The 16,323-nt window shown below is 31.0% G+C and overlaps 1 protein-coding gene across 1 annotated transcript in view; it reads right to left on the bottom strand.

The window, feature by feature from the left end:
- LOC115959854 (TMV resistance protein N-like) overlaps positions 1–16,323 on the bottom strand; it is a 98,013-nt gene that overhangs the window by 40,305 nt on the left and 41,385 nt on the right. The gene's annotated exons all lie outside the window — the stretch shown is intronic.

Here is a 16,323-nt window from a genome sequence, read left to right as displayed (position 1 = left end):
ACATGTATTTGCCATTTAAAAAGTCATGCAATAAATTACTTGATGTAAAATACATTACTTTGAATTCACCACTTATATGAAGAATGAATTATAGTTATTAATACTTATTCAATAATTTTAAAATTATACAAATCCTAATATTGCTATCTAAAACAAAATAACACAAAGATAAGTAAAACAAATATACAAGTTTTATTTCTACACAATATCAACATCCCAAAATATAAAACAAAATTACAAATGACTTATTGGATAATTCATTTGATAAAGAATAAAAACATATAAGAAATTTACAATCTTAAAAATTAATTTTATAATCTATTGTTAATTGTGGTTGGCACACTATTTCAATTTGAGATTTATATTAAAGTTTGATTGTTTACTTATTGTGGTAGGCCTTTTTGTGGTTAAATTGGACTAGGCTGCCTCCTGTGGTATTGGGCCCGAGTATTCTGAGTAAGGGAGTTGAGACTGGTCCAACAGCAACTCAATTTTGTCCAGTTTGTGCGCAAACTATGTCTCGTCTGCCAGGAGCACGCTTATGGCGGGCAGAACATGGTGCTTATCCTTTATTTTTGCCGCAAAAGTAACTTTTCCCCAGTTTCTGCCTCAAAAAGAACTTTTTTCCAGTTTCTGTAGTAAAAGGAACTTTTTTCCAGTTTCTGCCGCAAGACTGACTTTTTTGCTATGTAGCAAAACTTCTTGTTGTACGATAAAGTTTCCTGCTGTGCAGTAAAGCTTTCTGCTGTGCATTAAAGCTTTCTGCCATAAAGCCTTCACTATGCAATAAAGCTGTCTACTGTGCATTAAAGCTGTCTGCTGTGCTTTAAAGCCTTCTGCCGTACAGTAAAACCTTTTGCAATGTGAATGACTACTCTTCGTTTTTACTGCAGAAATACTTTTCTACTTCCTGTACATAAACAAATCTAAAACCCAAAGAAAATACACATATAAAAAATGTTAGTTTAAATGGATTAGCATATTCTCAAGTATTTACATACATATATGAGTGTATATACTTATACGTTTTCACATATACATATATAAAATATATTTTGCAGAACATGAGAAACAAGATATATGTATATATATATATATATATATATATATACTTATGGCAGGATAATGATTAGTTTGTGTCAACATTGAAACACGTAATAACAAATAAAAAAGAAAGCTTCCGCAGAAAAGGTTTAGCTAGTATAATAGCTAACACGGTACATATAATGAAAAGGTGCTACAGCAGAATAACTAATATAAAAAGTAAAGATAACATATCAAGAAAATTGATGCAGTAGACATGGTAAAAACGTGCTACGACAGAATGACTAAATACAACAGATATAATTTATAATGAGAGAAATCAAATATATTTGCAATCAAAATCAAGTATTGAATCTTCTCATAGGATAAGTAAACCAAGAAAGAACCCAAACCCCAACTTGAACAACCTTGTCATAGGCTTTTGCCATCAAAGTTGTGCATTTTGGAGAATAGGCCTAAATAACTACTAGCTATTACTTTTGGGGACATCAAAGAATGGGTTTGCTAAGAGGGAGGGAAAAGATGGTCTACTGATGCATGCCCCTATTCCTGCCGTATTTTCTCTCTCTTTTTTACCACTTTCTTTCTTTCTCTCTGTTCTTTCTTTACTCTTAGTTTTTTTATTACTCTCTTACTGTAGGTTGTTCCCCCTTTTTGGTCTTTCCTTTTTCTGGGTACCTCTCTTTGGGTGCTTACTACTCTCTTACCATGGGTTTTCCTCCCTTAAGTTCTTCCCTCCATTGGGTCTCTCTTTTTCAGTGTTTTTTCTCTCTTCCCCTATTTTTCCTTTTCTTCCTCTTTTTTTCCTCTTCCATTCCTTCCATTTTTTCTGCCCAGTTACCTTCCCTTTATAGCAAACTAATTCAATGAGATTTCTTCCTTTTACCCCTAGGCCTTCACCAATTGTTTTTGGATTGTTGTGGGCATCCTTTCAAGATTTCCCACTCACCCATTGGTTGCCCAGACCACTGCCATTGTTCAATTCATGTCTGCTGCACCACTACCCATTTCACGACAAAATTCTCTTTTGTTTGTTCCTACTGTATACCTCTACCTCACTACCTAGCTCTATGACATGTATTAGATGGTCCCAACCATTTATTACTTCTTTTGGATAAGATACCATCCCAGTAAGATATATTCTCCAAAAGAAGTCACGGTAGGAAACCAAATATAGACCCCCTTCCCCCCACCACCAAACCACGCCCTCTGAATCCCCTTGACCGTGGGCCCACCTCCTTTGTATTGGCTAGGTACAGGTTGGTGGTGCCTTGACCCTTCTGTGCTTGCTCTGCCATCTTCTGTGTTTTCCTCCCACGCTATTTTTGCCGTAGCAGATTAACTTTGTTTGGGTCTGCTATGTGTTTTGTCTTATTTCTTCACGCATTTCCTACTACATTTGTCATTTTCCTTTGGTTTAGCTTTTCTTTCCTTCACGTGATTCCTGCTGCTGACACTTTTTGCCGTTCCTTGTTTCTTTTCATCGTGCTTCTTCATATTAGTTTTCATGCCTATCCTTTTATATAAAAGAATTTGGGCTTTTGTGGGCCAAATAATGTTGACTGGATCAAAAGGGTCTTGGGCCGAATTTGTCTTTGTCTGCCGAAACCATTTTGCAGGGAATTGTATTATGCAGCAGATCTGTATTCTGCGGCAGATCTATATTCTGCGGCAAATTTGCGTTTTGCTATAAATTGCTTTCCCTTGCATTTTTTTCTTTGGACCTCTTTTGCTCTTTGATCTTCTTAGTGGGCCTTTGGGCCTTGCTTTTCATTGGACTTTCTTCCTCATTGGCTTTTGGATATGGAATTGCAAAAAAATGGGCATCAACAATTATTTACACATGGTCTCTTTTATGAATATCATATCATTGTTAAACAACACACACTCTAGAAAATATCATAATTTATTTTGAAAAGCCATTTATTTTGGACATAAATGTTAAAAAATAGGTCCAAGCGTTCATAGTTTATGTTAATTTGATACTTTAGCTTCACTATTTTCATACTTGTAAATGTTTCTCACACATGTCTACAATTTTAAATATATGTTTTTAACTGTACTGTAACCAAATTATCTTGGCATGTACTTTTCTATTTGATATCTAAAAATCTTTACACATTACAGAATGCTTAATCATTCATCTTTCAATTAATTTGCATACAGTTATGTAGTCTCAACGTTCATAGTTTATGTTAATTTGATACTTTAGCTTCACTATTTTCATACTTGTAAATGTTTCTCACACATGTCTATAATTTTAAATATATGTTTTTAACTGTACTATAACCAAATTATCTTGGCATTTACTTTTCTATTTGATATCTAAAAATCTTTACACATTACAGAATGCTTAATCATTCATCTTTCAATTAATTTGCATACAGTTATGTAAATGTCTCAATTGTTTCCTTAAACCTCATAACAAACGATTAAATCAATATTGTCTTACTTTTATTTTTTTACCCAAAAAAATGTTTTAAAAAATGATTCAGGTTCGGGTTGGGTCGGGTCAGGTTGACTCGCAGAAAACACAGATTGGGTCACGGGTCAACCCATTTTTGCTTCAGGTAAAAAAAATCAGATTATGTCAAATATTTTTCAGGTTAGGTCGGGTCAGAAAATTTTGACCCGTTTTGCCATGTCTAATTGGAACCCCAACTAGATAATATGCCCCAAGATTTACATAGGCTCCTATATCCTGCCAGCCACTTCCTCTAGCAACCCCTGATGCATATATAGCACAAAATAACTTTGTGATTTAATGGCAAGCAATATAACAAGAAAGAATCAGTTCTACATTGGCATCTTATGCTGATCTATTTTGATGAAATATACACAATATGGTTATGATGGTTATGACTATGGCATAACTACTAACTAGACATTTCCTGTTAAGGATGTAATGCTATTTTTTAATCCAGAAAGAAATTTACTTCCAAGAGTAAACTCGTTTAAATATTTCCACACCATTAGTTAACTTTTTAATTGCAAAGAAAATATTCTAAATGAATAATGAACTAATGTGTATTTGATAGTATAGCTATAGTATTCACTTGAATTGATAAGAAATAAGAATTAAGAAATTATAACTTTCAAAAATTTAGCTCCAAATCAAAGCCCATTACATGAGAGAAATGTGAGAAAGTTACCTAAAAGTACTGCTTGTAAGCCATGCATAATTATTGAGAGACAAAGCAAAGGAGCCATATCTGCAGTACGATCTACAAATTCCTTCTTACTTCTAAAGGCATAGCCCAAAACACGATGGCAAAAGAAGAGAATCATAGCTACAATAACCATCTCTGCCACTACAAGAACCATTATGACCTTAACAGTCATTTTAGCTGCTTGTGCATTCCCAGCTCCCAACTCATTTGAAACCCAAGTGCTACAAAGTATTTTATGCATTCTTTTTCAAAACAATTGTATAACATGCTTAGACAAGTTTAGGCGTAAGGAAACAAATTTAAGAGCAAACCTTGCTGTTGCCACAAATCCATAAGGTATGCAGTACTGCAAATTAATAATTGTAAGGCTGCATGCAGTGAAAAATTAGAAGTATTCTATTGTAAATCTCATACAGTAAATATGGAAAAGAAGCATACCATAGTGAAAGTACTGAAGTCTCCAATTCTGGATTTGGTAAAGCCCCGAAAACAAAATAATTCCCTCAAACGACCACCATTCAAGACTATTATGATTCACAAGCAACAAAATGCTAAGAGACTTGATACATGTAGCCAAAAAATTAAGACTACAAATTTCTTGAAAGAAAGAACAAAACAGAAAATTACCAAACCATTCCAGCTGAAGGAACAGCAAAACGAAAGAACTCCCTCATGCTGAAGAAGACATCCTTTGAGAATACGGCACGAGTTTTCTCACAAGCAGAAGAGTACTTCATGTATTCCCCAAGCATGAGCACATCCAACAAATATGATGAAGCAGAGGCTAATGCAGCCGCACTACTTCCTAACTTTAATTTAAAAACTAGAGTCCAACAAAAAGGTATATGGAAACATAGAGCTGCAAATGAACTAAAGAGAAATGGAAGGATCAGGCTCTGAGTCTGGTAATAGCGAACTAGTGGTTTAAGTATAGTGTATGCAAACAGGTGAGGGATGAGGCATACGCAGTATTTGTGAGCTATATGTGAGACTGTTGGATCTTGGCCTAAGAGTATTAGTAATTTGTCTGTGAACATCCATAGGATAGATATTGGGATACAAACCGGAGTAAGAGAGATGATGGCAGCGTAAGTATAAATTCGTAGTTTTTTATATTGCTCTGCCCCATAGGCTTGTCCGCATAGAGTCTCTAATGCACCAGCCATCCCACACTGCTTAGCAGTCAAAAATTCACTTATCGTTATGATTGAATTAAATTCCTTAATCAGACATATCAGATTCTCAAACTAGCAGACAAAAACAACAACAATAGTCATACATTTGACAAAGAATTATGCTTTTGATTTACTAATTTTTTTAAGTAAGTAAACAGATATTAGGCTGTTAGTTTTAGGCAAGTCAATCAAATTCATTTAGGATTGTGAAGAATCTTGAGCTCTACCAACACCAAAAAAAAAAAATTAATAAAATAAAATAAAGACTAGTGCATTAGGATACGCTTTACTGATGGCTTATTTGTGGAAAGTAATACAAGAATAAAAATTGAGGATTATTTTATTATATTTTTTGGTGTGTGTATAACCTCTCAAAATAATCCCAAAAAACTGGACTTTTTTGGGCTTGCCAAACGACTTCAAGCACAAAGGTGGTCAAGTTTAAATCAGGCCAAAGTAATTCGGATAGCCAAATAATCAATTAAGCTGAATTTTTTTTTTTTTTTTTTTTTGCAGCTTTACTATGGATATATATTTCATTAGTGATTGGTAAATCTATAGGTGTGGCTTCTATTCTACGGTGACTAAAAAGCAGGGTTTTCAAAATTTTCAGCTATAACGCATGCATGAAATTTATCTAGAGGAGGACAAAGGAGACAAAAGGACTTTACAATGAGACTGCAGCCAGTTACAATGGTGAAAGAAAAGGCGACAGAGACCCCGGAAAGAGAGAGTTCATCAAGGTGTCCCACCATCATCAGGGTAACAAACGGCAGGCTATACTGCAAGACTGAGACAGCTACCATTGGTGCTGATAAAAAGCTCACCATCTTTAGCTCTTTCACAAACACCTCGCACTTCCCTTCCATTTCCTACCTTAATTCCTTCTGAAACAAACAGTGCCTATTCAGATTTCCTAGTCTGATTCAAACAGTTTCAACCACTACTATTGCTATTGCTATTAGCTCTTAACTCTTTTTGACCTGTTGTGTTCAACATGATATGGCTTAGATTTATATGCCCAAATTGAAACTCTCTAAAAAAAAATCATAATATTTTGCCTTAAAAAGCTAGTAAGAATAATTTTACATGTCATTATTCTATTACATATTTTTCAAATAAATTTTATTCTATATTTAAATCTTACATTAAAATCTTACCAAATCATATTTTCTTTTTCTTTTCTTTTTTTGATAGAAAATATTATTTCTTTATATAGTATAATATATAGTTTCATACTTCCATATATGAACAAAATCATAATAAATGTTTATTAATAATTACCATAATTATTAAATTTTTTGCTTTGATAAAAAAATATTTTGTGAAAATTTCTCATTAATTGCACAAGTTCCATGAGAGCATGAGACCACCCCTGCGTAGGACTCACACACACATGAGATCCGAACATGTTACATGAGAGAACTCTAGTAAAACTGACTTACAAGATACTTTTCTTTTCTTTTCTTTTTTGTGCACAAAGCTCATCGTCAACAAAGCTCACTCAATTACCTTGATCCCACCAACAACCCAAAGGAGATACTATCTCTACTAAACCCAAAAGCCCATATCTCAGCTGACCCAAAAGAAACTATAGTGACTTTCTTACAACATATATGGATTGGCCCAAATAGCATACGTATACATGGGCTGTTATTGTTTGTTAAACAGACAACGGAAACCTCCCACTCACATCATCCCAATTCAAAACCTTAAGCATGGCTATAAGCTTTGTATAGAGGAGCATCGTTTGTCAATGTCAGAGAGTTAGGGCAAAGGTGTTTTGAGATCATTTTCTGTGGGTATCCGAAGCACTCAACAAAATTCGAGTGGTATACCACTAACATCCCGGCCCAGTCTAAGAGGCCCAAAAATTCACTGATTTGCATATAGGTTGGTACTTGGTAGTATGTCCAAAAATTAGGCTTTCAATTTCAGCCCAACCCAACCAAGCCCTAGGTGTAGGCCCAAATACCGCAACATTATGGGTTTTTATAGTACTGGTTAGGGCAGCACATACAAGGCACGTGCCAACCATGAAAAAAAAAAAGTAGTGATTAAGATCAATTCTAAATTTTATTTGTATTACAAAATAAAGATATAAATCATTTGATTTTTAAAATACATAGAGATTTACATTAATAAAAAGAGACATTAATTTTAAGAATTTTAATAATTATGTCATAAAAAGTTAATCTCATTTGAATAAGACCGTGACGAATCCCAGTCTAATATTTTATTATTCTATTTTAACCTATAACTTACATCTCAATAGTTGTGAATATATTATAATAACAACAATATGTCACGACATTTTTAGTTGTGCTAGATCTCGGTATGATATTTTATTATTTTATTTTATTGTATTTTGACTCATAAGGAATTGACACATGCATTACAACATTTTCACAATATCTCTATGTATACATTGTACTTAATTACAATGTAAATTTATATTGCAGAAATAAAAAAAATTGGCAAATTTTGTATACATTTACAAAATTTGTACAATATTTACCATTTTTTGTGCAAATGTGTATAATATTAACCACTTTTGTGTATTTACAATGTAAACTTGCATTGTAAGTACAATGGGTCCGTTTGGATTGAACTTATTGTTGCTGAAACTGAAAACTGAAAACACTGTAGTAAAATAATTTTTAAATGTGTAAATAGTGCCATTAGACCTATTTTTAATATTTTTTTAATGTATGAACAATGCTGCTACAGTGATAAACAATGTGTGAACAGTAAAAATTGTCTCCTGAACAGTAAAATCACTATTCATGCGCAAAAAAAAGAAAAAAAAAAAAGGACTGAAAATGTGTTGCAAAACGTAGACATAGGATTAAGTTGAATCCAAACGCCCTCAATGTGAACTTCCATTGTAAGTACAAAGTAAACATATAAAGATCTTAAAAAAAAAAAAAAAAACAAAGCTCAAACCAACTGGCATACTTGAAGGAAAAAACAAAACAAAACAAAAAGTGCACCTCACTAATTGAATAAACTAAAAAAACACTATTCACGAACCTTTGACTCTTTTTATATATTTAATAGAAATAGATATGCCAACTTACATAAATATTTAAAAAGGGGAAAAAAAAACACAAACCGATAACTGGAAAAAAAAAACTTTAGGCATGGTAGAAATTAATGTTAAAATGTTGTAGTCTTAGCATTTTTTTTTTATTTGATCTATAAAAAACTGAGATCTCAACAATTGTGAAAATATTGTGATAATAATAAGTGTTGTAACTTTTTCTCAAAACATTTATTTTTAGTTGTGGTTGGTCACAATCTCATATTTTATTTCAACTTGTAAGAAATTGACACATTAATAATTGTAAAAATATTATGAAATTTGTTGTGTCAGTGTAACAATATATATATATACCAGCTTACATAAATATTTAAAAGAAAAAAAAAACACAAATCGATTATTGAAAAAAAAAAAAAAAACAAAACAAAACATTTCAGGGACTGTATCTACCGTGCCAGTTGAATAAACCAAAAATACTGCATAATAAGTGTTGTAACATTTTCTCAAAACATTTATTTTTAGTTGTGGTTGGTCATAGTCTCATATTTTATTATTTTATTTTGACTTGTAAGAAATTGACACGTCAATAATTGTGAAAATATTGTGAAATTTGTTATGTTAGTATAACAATATATATACCAACTTAAATAAATATCTAAAATAAATAAAAAAAATAAAAAAAACCTAAACCGATTACTGGAAAAAAAAAAAAAAAAAAAAAGCTACAGTGCCAGTTGAATAAAGTAAAAGCACTGCACAATAAGTCTTTTTTAAAACATTTATTTTTAGTTGTGGTTGGTTACAGTCTTATATTTTATTATTTTATTTCGACTTGTACGAAATTGACATGTCAATAATTGTAAAAATATTGTGAAATTTGTTGTGTCAGTATAACAATATATATTCCAGGTTACATAAATATTTAAAAGAAAAAAAAAACACAAACCGATTAAAAAAAAAAAAGGCGTTGTAGCTACAGTGCGAGTTAACTAGACCAAAAGCACTGTAGATACAGTGCATACATGCATTGGCGATAAAACAAAAGCACTGTACAATAAGTGTTGTAACATTTTCTCAAAACATTTATTTTTAGTTGTGGTTGGTCAGAGTCTCATATTTTATTATTTTATTTCGCCTTGTAAAAAATTGACATGTCAATAATTATGAAAATATTGTGAAATTTATTGTGTCAATATAACAATATACATACTAGTTTACATAAATATTTAAAAGAAAAAAAAAACACGCACACACCGATTACTGAAGCTTTTACACATTTATCTAACAAGTGTCACAACATTTTCACAAATCATTTATTTTTAGTTGTGGTTTCATATTTTATTATTTTATTTTGATTTATAAGAAATTGATATCTCAATAATTGTGAAAATATCGTGAAATTTGTTGTGTCAGTATAACAATATATATAAAAGAAAAAAAAAACAAATGGAAGACCGAAAAAAAAAATCTGTAACTGTTCAAAAAAAAAAAAAAAGTGGCTCACCAAAACTACACTGTAGATAAACAGTGCAATACGTTATGTGAACAGTGGCTAAATACTGTAGCAGCATAGCCGCTTTTTATATAGTTAATAGATTTCATGGTCATCGATGCTAGTATGTTTTATACTGACTCCAAACTTGCACAGGCTTAGGAACCTTGTATTATAAATAGTAATTTTTTTTTAAAGTATTTTTGTTGTGTCATAACTCATGGCTAGTGTGAAAACTAACCACAATTTGCTGTTAATTTTCATTGTTTTTGTGCTACTCATAATTTGGATGTCATTGAATAAACGATTCACAATTTAAATGAGTTGATTATTTGTAATTTTGTTGTGGTGTAGTCTTTTTTTCTTTTTTTTCTTGGTTGTGTTATTGTAAGGGTTCTTAAGAACCAAAGTTGTTAATCTTACCATATATGTTTGCTGGTTTGTGGTACTTAACAAAACTAATTTAAAGGTAGATTGAGCTTCAATTTCAGAGTTGGGTATTGATAAAGAGTTTGAGTAACTTAGCGTGAGTTTGAGTAACTTAGCGTAAGTTTGGATAGAGCTGAAACTCATTTTTAGTTGCGTTTGCGTCAAAATAAATGAGTCCGTGCACTGTTCAGGGGACTCACAAGAACTTTTTTCAGCAAAATTTTCATTAAAATTGGGTCTCACAGTACTATTCACACATTTAAAAATTATTTCACTACAATGTTTTTAGTTTTCAGTTTTTAGTAATAAACGGTATTCAAAATCCCAATAGACCCTAAGGATTTTGTTGATGGGGTTTTGAGTTGGATGTATTTGTTGGTAATTCTTTAATCACATTATATGTAGGGGTAGAGTGGTTGCAAGTTGCAACAATGATGCATGATATGTTTTTTGATAAGATGCCTATAAAAGATTATTATAATGTGGCATTTATAAGGTAAATTGTGAGAATTATTGAGATAGGAACAGTTATATTTAGCCTTTCTGAGTTCTAAGAATTAATTCCTGCTCCACCATACACCTTATTTACTTAATGAGCAATTAAAATTCGATCACAAGAATTAGCTGCAATAGACAGCTAAAAATTTCAATGATAAGCAGTGTGTTTGTAGATTGAATTATGGTTGTTGCTATCTAATGCCTATGCTAGGCTTCACACCATTTAATAAAACCATTAGAGCAACTTCATTTGCGCAGAATGACCAGGAACCATTTAATGTATATGGATAATCTGAAAACAAATACATAAAAATATAACATCCAGGCAATTTAATAAAATATATGAAGGTTTTAGTCAAAGTGTTTTTGCTTATATGTAATTCCTTTTGTTTATGAGTTTTCTGATGACTTTTTGACTAGTTTGAGCTGCTTTATAATAATAACTTTGTACTAGCATCGTATAGCTGCTATGACAACATGGTCCTTAGAAATTAGCTATCTTTAAATATGTGTTGTCCCTTGCCACTGCTTGCATTCTATTTGCACTGCCTTGCTCTATTTGTTGAAAGTTCTTGAGCCCCATGCTAAGTCCAAGATTGGCCTAAAGTTGAGGTTTTGTATAAGTTGTTTTGAACTTCAATTAAGTTTGTGGCTTAATATATGTGGCATGCATTAACGAGGCAATCTCTGAGAGGGCTCTGGTCAAATTATTTTTTCTTACATGTAATTCCTTTTGTTTATGAGTTTCCTTTGATAAGTCGTCAACATAATTATTGTACTTTTTACATTAGTTCCAAAAGCCATAGATTTGAGGAGGGTTGAGTCAATTCATATAAGCAACAAATTCATACTTTTATTTTCCACTCGGAAACCCACCTGTTTAAAAATCATATGATTGTGATTCTAAAAAAAATAATAAAAATACATAATGTTATTAATTTAACACTTGTGAAGCATAAGTGAACTAATATTATAACACTTGTTATATGTGTTATGATATTTTTGTTGTCTTTATAGATTTTCTCATATTAGAAATATATGTAGATAATTAATATGACTTTTGTTTGATTTCTATATTATAGATTTTAGTTGATTGACTTCCATGGAGATACTCAGGTAGTGGGCTCATTGGTCTAGAATATAACGTAACTTGAAGGTTTAAGGTTCAATCCACCACATTATCAATCCACGAGGTTTTCAAGATATCTCATGGATAGAAAGTGAAATAATCTAGCCAATGACGATGATATATATATATATATATATATATATATTGAAAATTCATCTAATTCATTTTAAGATAGATGGATAGAATTTTAAAAACATTATAACAGTATTAGGTGAAATGATACCTCTCCACTTACCAGGTGCATGGGTTCAAGCTGTAAGTTCAACTGCATATTAGATCCAAAGTAGGGAACATAAAAAATAGAGGCCCATTGGGAAAAGTTATGGGTTGTAGCCCTGTTCAGGAAATACATATTAAAGTTTGCAATAGGCCTAAAGACACCGGAAATGGGGTTGTCGGTTTGGTGGGATATACCAACCCAAGGTCCCAAACACGCTTGATATTATTTTAGTATAATAATCTTGAAACTTTATATTTTTAGCTTTATAATATTATTCCAATATTCCTTCTGTTCTATACTATTAAAAAAAAAATACAATATCTTTCATAAAATTATCGAAAATCAAGTAACATTGTAACAGATTCAAATCTTGCCTACTTTAAAGCGCAAATATTCATTGAAAAATATTTGCAAAGACTGTTTTATTTTTCATAAAAATTTCATTTATCATGGGATTTGATATGTCTCAAATTGACTAGATTGTATAGAGCCTAATTTTATGTTTGATAGGGTTTAGACCAGATCTGACTTGGAATTGTATGCGTTACCGTTTTAAATAGGGTTTTAACTCGTTTTTTGTCACTACAAAATTAGAGTTTTATGACTACAAGCAGCTTTTTGTACTATTCTCTCTGATATAGTGAAAATTGCTACAACTTTACAAACATAATCCAAATGGTGAACCATGTAAATATTTTTCATGTTGCATAAATGTTTTTTGCGTTCTTCGATCTATTTTTTTTTTCCTCCTTCATAGATCATAGTCCATGCGAGAAATTCTTTTTATTAATCTTTATAGTTATCATAAAAGTTAAATTTACGACATTTTGTCTATTTAGAGAAAATTTATGGCATATGTTTCATGATTATTGCTTTTTTAATCCAATCAAGACACACTTTACATGAAACTTGATGAATAATAATGAACATAAAGCTCTCCATCAGCTGCGTCAAAGAACATACTTAAAGCATACTTTTACTTAAAGTATACTTTAATCTACCCCCCAAAAAAAAAAAAAAGTATACTTTGATTAAATTGATCGAAACTAATTTATATATATACCCAGGAAAGTAGGAAACCCCACACAGAAGATGGGCTAAACTGCTAAAGCTCAGCATGTTTTTGACCATTGACTAGTGAACTGTGAAAGTACATGGATCGAAAAAAAATAACATAGATGGGAAAAAAGCAAAATGTTGACAAAGAATATGGAAGACCGTACATGGTACGATATTTTTCTTTTGCTACGGTCTCCAGAAACGCGCAAAGCGTACTGGTGTACGGTGAGAGGGGGAGGCGGTGCCAGCTAGTGCTGCAGTCGAACCTGAAAGTTGCTTCTATCAAGGTTGTTGGTGATAAATGACTTGACCTTGATGGAACACCGAAGCTCAATTATTAGTCTTAGCTTGATCCAGCTGTTTAGCTTCCACGGGGGCTTGACCTATCTGCAATGTGCAGTTTAGAGCTAAGTGTGTGTGTGTCGATTGTCGACACGGTCTAAGATTTCTTCACGGTGCATGTACAAAAAATAATAATAATAATAAGATGACAAGAGTGTTCCTATCAGCACGTTTAAAAATTTATAATAACATATCCTTTTTTTTTTTTTTTAATATAAAATTTGGGTCAGTTTGTTATTAACATTATTAGAAATTTCTTATCAAACTATTTATTTTACATTATATTTTATTATTATTATTATTATTTTTTTACATACAATAACTTTCATTAACTCTTTTGTTTTATTCTCAAAATACATAAAAATAAATAAATAAAGGTAAAATAAATAGTGTCTAAGTATAGTAATCATATGTTTTCGGCAAATTTTGCACATAACTTGATGTAGGTGAATTTTAAACTTATTTTGCTAAAATGTGTTACGTTTTCTATTATACAAGCATTAAAACGAATACTCTAACCAATTTCACTCACTTTCATAACTATTTGATATGATTTGAGTTGTGGAAAAAAGAAATTCCGAGTTCATATAAAAGTGACATGAAAGTAAAAGACAGCTAGATAAATATCGGTAAAAATAAGCGTCAAATTGGTTGCCGTCCTAAACAACCCTGTATATAGGTGTATGCACGTGTTTTTTGGATGTGAGAGGATGTCCTTGGAGATTGAGAATGTGTACTTCGTGGAGATAGATCAACCTTAGGAAAATAAGAATGTGTCAAAGAGTGTCAAAGACTATAAACTGCGCTAGAATATGGCAAATAGAAATTAGAAATAGAAATGCTTGCATCACTATATGTTTTTATAATTGTTGAATAAATTGATATAGTTTTTTGTAATTAGACTATTAGTCCATTTTTAATACTATTTTTATGATAAACCAATTAATTACTATAAGATTGATAAATTAGAAATTGAGGACACAAATTTAAAAAATATGTATTAAGATCTAATTAATCTTATAGCAGCCTTTCTACTAAGATTATTATTTATCATCAAATTAAAATATTAATTATTTTTTCTTTTGTGTAACTAAAATTAGAACTTAGATGAGTTAGATCCCTTATTCAATAATTAAAAAAAAAAAATATTGAACTATATTATTTTGAATTGTAATGGACTAAAGAAAAAATTGAGAAATTGTTGATAAGATTTTGTAATACTGTTTAGAATAACGGAAATAAATAATGGTGATGGAAAAATACCTTAAATTGAAAGGATTTCGCAAATTTAAGATTTTAATCAACAAAATAAAAAACCTAAATTCTAATTAAAAAAATATGATATAAAATTTGAAACTTTTTATAAAATCTCCCCCCCCCCCCCCCCCCCCCTTGGGGAACATATAAATTAGAAAGCTACATATACAAATTAAGAGATAAAATTTTAGTGGCTTATAATACCCCACATCCCCTCTCCCCCCATTCGGTTTGCGAAAGTGACATTTTTTGGGGTCATTTTCCTTTTGACCATATGTCCCCTCTTTAAGCAATTTGGGCGGTGATTTTCCTGAAATATTTGAATGAATTTGATCAATATGGGTCACAAGCATCAACCTTTAAACTATTTCTTGTCTATTCTCCTGAGATCAGACGTGAGGACTCTACATTCTTCATAGAAAAAAAAAATGAGGCCAAACTATGATGTTGGACATAAAAAAGAGAGTACAAGCTTTACATTTTTCAATTTGTGCATGGTATAACACGTTTTTATGACCATGAAGTTAACTGATTAAACTTTTCTAAAAGCAAGTACCATAGCTATTAAATAGTCTATACCTTTTAATTTTACAATTAAAAAACTTTTATGGATCAATTATAAATTCTACATAAACATATGTCCAAATATTTTATAAAAGAAGTACATTTTTTGAGACAGAGAAAACCTTGGTTTAGAAACTTTCTCTATGTTCAACTGTTGCATGGTGCACGTTTTATACTTAAATTAATTAAACTTTGTTAAAAGCAATTAAGTACGATGATTTTATAAATCTGTATCTTAAAGTTTTCAATACATCGATATATATTATGCTGTCAAAGCCATGTAGAAAACATGCATAGAATGAGAGAATAGGCAAAAAAAAAAAAAAAAAAAAACAATTTGAAGAAGAAAACCATCTAATCAATGGACTAGATCACGTCGTACGTTATTTAGGACCACTTTAAAGTTTAAAGACACCTGTAACGCGTCTTGTAATAGAAAACCATCTAATCAAAGGACTTGGTTATATTGTTTTGTGAAAGTTTTCCCTAAAAGTCATCATAAAAATAAATAAATAAAGTGGTTAGATGGAATCAATATGTATAATTTGTACAAGTTTATATATTTTTAGTTTGTTGATTACTCTTTGGTTTGTTTTAAGGTAATTTGGGATCAATTCTCGTAGACAATATGAGGTTCTAGCATTAAGAAAGCATTACCATTTATTAATTAAAATAGTTTGTATATAATACACTTTAATATGCTTTTTATTAAAAAAAACACTTTAGCATGAATTGAATACTCTAAAAACTATGAATTTTTCACACCAATATTAGTTTATTTCACATTCTTTTTATATTATATGTGAGATTCATCATGTGAGAGAATGGATGTAAGACCCATATATATAATAAGGAAGGTGAAAGAAAGAATATATTCAAAGTGTAGATATAATAATATATT

Source organism: Quercus lobata, chromosome 9, assembly GCF_001633185.2.
Source record: "Quercus lobata isolate SW786 chromosome 9, ValleyOak3.0 Primary Assembly, whole genome shotgun sequence".
Taxonomy (NCBI): Eukaryota; Viridiplantae; Streptophyta; class Magnoliopsida; order Fagales; family Fagaceae; genus Quercus; species Quercus lobata.
Note: the sequence above shows the minus strand (reverse complement) of the source record. Positions and strands in the feature narration are given on the sequence as shown.